This window comes from Ailuropoda melanoleuca, chromosome 11, assembly GCF_002007445.2.
Source record: "Ailuropoda melanoleuca isolate Jingjing chromosome 11, ASM200744v2, whole genome shotgun sequence".
Lineage (NCBI taxonomy): Eukaryota > Metazoa > Chordata > Mammalia > Carnivora > Ursidae > Ailuropoda > Ailuropoda melanoleuca.
Window position 1 is genome coordinate 80,874,880 of NC_048228.1, and position 5,851 is coordinate 80,880,730.

Sequence of the window (5,851 nt, forward strand, 5' to 3'; positions counted from 1 at the left end):
TTATTCATTTTTAGAGAGAGAGAGTGCGTGCATGAGAGGGGAGAGGGAGATGGAGAGAGAATCTGAAACAGACTCCCCACTGAGTGCAGAGCCCAATGAGGGGCTCAATCTCACAACCACGAGACCATGACCTAGGCCAAAACAGAGTCTGACACTTAACTGACTGAACAACCCAGGCGCCCCTACTGGGATCTATTCTTGAGGGAGCTAGCAATTAATTTCATAATTCAGTCATCAAATCATTCATGTTTGAATAAAGATAATGCCAAACACAGCTTTGAATAGGTACACCAAATGATGATGAACTGCATTACTTAATTACTTAAATGGGACGTATGGAGTTTTGGAGTTGAGAGATCTGAATTTTAATTTTTAGTGTTGAATGTGCTAATAATGTGTGAAATTATGCCTAGGCCCACATTTGAGACCCATCCTACAGAATCCACCTATACGTTCTCAGTCCTCAGCAAAGTCACTGAACATATCTGTTTTTCAGTATTTTTACTCTTAAAATAAGGAAATTAGACTAGATGTTATAAGTTTTTTTCTAATCTTACGTCTCACGCCACTCATCAAATTTAGGAATGTCTGAAATATTGGGTTTTATCCTATGAAATGATAAAGCATGGTATGTTAAAAATGAACATGAAAAGCAAATGGAAGTATCTTTAAGATATAGTATTAAATGAAAAAAACCAGTTATTACCTACTTATTAGATTCCATCATATTTTGATATACCCTCTCAAACGATACCTCACCAGACAAATTGTCCCTGAACACCCTATATAAAATACTCTGACCCTTTCACTCAAGTCACTTTTTTTTTAAAGATTTTATTTATTTATTCATTCGACAGAGATAGAGACAGCCAGAGAGAGAGAGAACACAAGCAGGGGGAGTGGGAGGGGAAGAAGCAGGCTCATAGCGGAAGAGCCTGATGTGGGGCTCGATCCCATAACGCCGGGATCACGCCCTGAGCCAAAGGCAGACACTTAACTGCTGTGCCACCCAGGCGCCCCTCAAGTCACTTTCTACCATCACTCCTTGTCTTCTTTTTCTTCATGGTGAGTGCCATACCACTGATGTCATATTAAACACTTTACTTTTTCTTAATTTCTTCCCTTCAAGTTTCTTATAAGGAAAATAAATTCCAAGAGGCCAGAATATTTGCTTTGCTCACTGCTAAATTCCTAGGATTTAAAAATAGCTCTTTGCATAAAATAGATGCTCATATATATTCATTTTGGAGACGTGATGTTTTTTTAAGAACGATACATAAAAGTTGTTTACCATTTATAGTATGATAAAAAAGAAAAGGGGCTTAATGAAGGGGCTTAATGAAAAAGAAGGGAGCAATTCATTTTACATCCTTTGTACCATTTGAATTTATCATATGCCTGCATTATATTAATAATAAAATAGACATGAATGAAAGGCATTAGACACACCAACAAATCCCTGAGACCTAGTGAAAACCTCAGGTGTAATATTCTTAACTCATGGACCTTTTTGAAGACCTCAAGGGTAGAACTTAGATCCTTAATTTCTAAAGCCAAGAATGTGATATGTTTAGGGGTGGCACAGCAGTTAAGTGTCTGCCTTCAGCTCAGGGCGTGATCCTGGCGTTATGGGATCGAGCCCCACATCGGGCTCCCTGCTCTGCTGTGAGCCTGCTTCTTCCTCTCCCACTCCCCCTGCTTGTGTTCCCTCTCTCTCTGGCTGTCTCTCTCTGTCAAATAAATAAACAAAATCTTTAAAAAAAAAAAGAATGTGATATGTTTAAAAAGTAAGCTAACAATAAATATTAGAGATAAAATTCTAAATACCAAATGCTTGTTTTCTCATACTAGAGGTGGTTTAGATGCACTATTTGTACCATGCTGATAATCTGGGTAAATTTTGCCACTAAAACAAAAATATGAGATGTTTTTTCTTTTCTTGTATTTTTAAGTACTCACCAAATTTTCTGTAAAAACCACTACACAGTTTGCAATTATTTAGGGCTGCAAAGAGTAAAACTTACCTCATCCCCCCAAATAAGCAAAAATCATAATGGCTTAAACACAGGAGGGATGTTTGTTTGTTTGTTGTTTATTTGTTTCGGTCTCATGTAACAGAAATTTGGAGAGAGAGGGTATGGAGGATGTTATCATGGTTTCAGAAAGTCTTTAGGGACTCAGGATGCTTCTAACCTCGTCCATAGTCCTTAGCAGGGGCTGCTATAGCTCCAGCCATAGCATCCAAATTTCAAGAAGCAGTGATGAAGTAGGGGGAAAAGACAAAAAGAGCACACCTTCGTGAAGAATCAGCTTGAACCTTCGTGGAGTCTTCCCCAATTTACCCCCGAAACATCTGTTTACAACACTGTCAATTTTGTCAGACCTTAGTCCCATGGCTATATCTAGATAAGAGCAGTCAAGTAATGTATCCTTGTGAATGGCTATATTAATGGTCTGAATTAGTTTGACATAATTGCATTGAAAGAAGAGAAAAGCAGGCATTTGAGAGGCATAGAGTCTTTGTCATAATCAACTACTGTTTTGCAATCAGAAATATATGATATACATGTTTATGTAAGAAAAATCAAAGCAATGCAAAAAACAAAACAAAAAACCCCCCAAAAACCAAAAACCAAAAACCAACACCCTGATGATATTCTGCTACTTTCTGGAAATTAATTAATTTTTTTCCTCAGATACCATTGTTAGCCATGAAAACAGGCTTTCCTAGAAGGAAAATAGTAGCTGATAGTTGGGACAATCGGATCTTGTAGTGAGTTCTCTGTTTTTGATAGCAGGAAAGATTTTGTTCGTATCTTTGTATTTTCTGAAAAAAAGAAGAAAAAAATATGGTCCTAAGATGGGCAGGAAATGCTTTATGTCTATGGAGACCCTGGATGTTTGAAAGACAGCTGTCAATTTTCTCAATGTTTTATCATAAAGCCACTAAGAAAGAAGCAATGAGTTTAAGGCAGAATCTGACAGAGATCTTGGAATGGGGAGACATGACTATGAGTGATGAGAGGAGTTCACACTTGATGTTTTCAGTTTTCACATGAACTCAAATATTTCATTTTTGCAATATTATTTTGGTTAATTGTGTCTTTCTTTTTCTATTTGAGAGTAGTCATTTGCTACTGACCAGATTACAAAAATAATCATGGTAGATACTTTAGTTCATCCTTCTAATAAGCCTAATGATCCGTTCTTCCCCGTTGCCAGCATCTCCCCCTTTAAAAAATGGATGGTCTTTTTCTTCATTCCCCCTTGTGGAGAAGATAATTTGAAGGGCCATAAAAATTGTTTGCTTCTTGGGAATGTTTTCCAACAGTATAGATCTCGTGAATCAGATCCTCCATGCAGATGATGCCATATTTACCAAGAGAGCAGGCAATCAATGTATTATCTGTCAGGGCAATTGCTTCTTAATAATTTTGCCATAACCATGCTTGTAGATCAATTCATTCACCGACTTCAGGTTTGGGTAGCCCCATGCTATATATGGTTCCACAGTCCTTAGCATGTTAATTGAAGTCTTGTTGAGCTTAACAAAGTTGCCATTGGAAATCTGGCGAAGGTGAAGAAGCTGCAACACCTTCTGAACCTTCAGGCTCACACCCTTGATACCTCTAATCCGGGTGATAAATGCCAATTTGGGTTCCGCAGGTACATAGAAGTTGCCAGCTTTTCTTGCCATCCTTGCCATTCCAATCTCAGTTCTGTACATCTGCCTATATTCCTTGTGGTAATGCTTAGCTTTTTCACAGATAAGCTTTCTCCTTGCCTTTTGAGCAATCTTTTGAGCAAACTTCTTTCTCAGACGCTTGATCTTTACCTCTGCGAAATTCCTTTGCTTCTTCTTAAGGGTTTCTGGCACAGCAGGAACATTCTTTTTCTTCTCTTCTGCACCCTCCATGGTTCCAGCCGGAAAAGAGCTAATTATATCTCTTCATATAAATCATACTTAGCATTTTTTGAGCTGGAGTCTTCTAGAGAAAAAAAAATCTCTTATGTTTCTGTGTATGTTGCAAGCAAAGGCACCGCTTGACTTTTTTGCTGAACTGCCCTTCAGAGATGTTTGTCTAGTGAGCAACCTTGGAAGACAGAGATACTATTTCTCTCTGGAGCAAAGTTCATCTTTGTTTGCTTTCCAGCATTGTCTTGGTCTGTTCAAGCTGGTATAACAAAATACTACAGAGAGGGTGGTTTATAAACAACAGAAATGTATTTCACAGAGTTCTGGAGGCTCGAAGTCTAAGATCAGGGTGCTGTTGTGGTCTGATGATGGCCTTCTTGTATGTCACAGACTTCTCATTGTCTCCTCACATGGTGGAAGGAGTGAGGGGTCTCTGGGGTGTCTCTTATAATGGTCTCTACCCTCATGACTTAAGTGTCTCCCAGAGACCCCATCTCCCCGTCTCTTGATACCATCATATTGGGCATTAGGATTTTGACATATGAATTGGGGGGGGGGCACATACATTCAGAGCATAGCAAGTATAATAAAGATCATGTCTCCCTATGGAGTTCAGGCAAGCTTACAGTCAATTTAAAGTGATTCAGTCTCCCTAAGCTTGAGATTCCTCTCCTGCAGGGATCACTTTGCACTCTTCCTGTTGTCCTGTGGGGATTGTGGCTTGGCAAAGTGGTACGAAATGATGATGTTCCGGTTACTGCTAGTACTGTAAATAATAAACTGTCCATTGTCTCTGACCCAGGAATCTCTTATATTCTGCTGGCAACCATGAAGCTGTGGCATAGTTCTTGGGAGGCATTGAAAGGGGACTTACTAGGCTCACAATGCCTGCAACTCCTATACTTCCAAGGAAAGCTAATGATGTGACCCTCCCTTCCTGATAGTGTTTGCTTAAAGCAGGAGTGGATTTGTGCCCATGAGCAGCCATATGAACAGTCATAGGCTCACAAAAATTATGACATGGCCTAATATGGGAAGGCTGCCCAACTGTCAGAGTCCCTCTCACCTAATCTAATCCTCTGTTTTGGAGGCATGACTGTGAGACAGAAAGAGCTCCAGTGGTTGGGAGTGATGCATATGCTAAGAGATGTACTGGATAAGCATTAGAATCAGGAGGCGTAGTCATGCATCTTTAATAGTCACGTTCTTCAACAAGGACACCACAGCTGTTCTTGGACACCTGGGGAAACTGCTAATTCCCCTCAGCAGTAATATTGTTTCTAGGGTGTGTGAATTTCCTTGCTTCTCCATCTTTACTTTTAATATTTCTCCCGGACTGAAAGTAACCAGAATGTGCTTCTGTTTCATTTAAGAGACAAGCTAACAAAGGGGAAAAAATATGATGACTTCCCCAAATTAAACCTGGACTCTAAAGATAAAGATTTATGTGTCACAAGTTTTAACTAAGCTATGCTTCTAGTATTTTCTGGATGAAAGGATTTAGAAATCCTGATCTGACAATCAGGTATTAAATCTGCCAGCAACAGATGCTGCTAAAACATGAATTTAAACAGCTTATTTGTGTTGGTACAACATTAGGATCATTTCAGAATAACTGATTATAATGTGCTGTAGATTTTTTACCTATTGTGTTACAACACCTGTCTTGAGAGTTTGAAGTGGCATCCCTGATGATTAGGTAAAATGGAACAACCTCAAAAGTCTTCAAAGAGGAGTCCAAGGAAGCAAAATGTTCATTATTTTATATAACTTAAAGTTTTTCAGGTGCAGTTAATGCAGATTAAAAAACAAAGAATCAAAATACGTGGGTTTGGGGAATAGCTCCTACTTTGGTCTTCTACATATTTCTAGAAAATATTTTACTCAGACAAAACTTTAGTACAAATTAATAAGTGATTGTCTACACTGGGAAAA

At 38.7% G+C, this 5,851-nt stretch overlaps 1 pseudogene; it reads right to left on the reverse strand.

Moving 5' to 3' along the window:
* Positions 1–3,172: 3,172 nt before the first annotated feature.
* On the reverse strand, positions 3,173–3,918 carry LOC100469524 (annotated as a pseudogene).
* Positions 3,919–5,851: the final 1,933 nt, after the last annotated feature.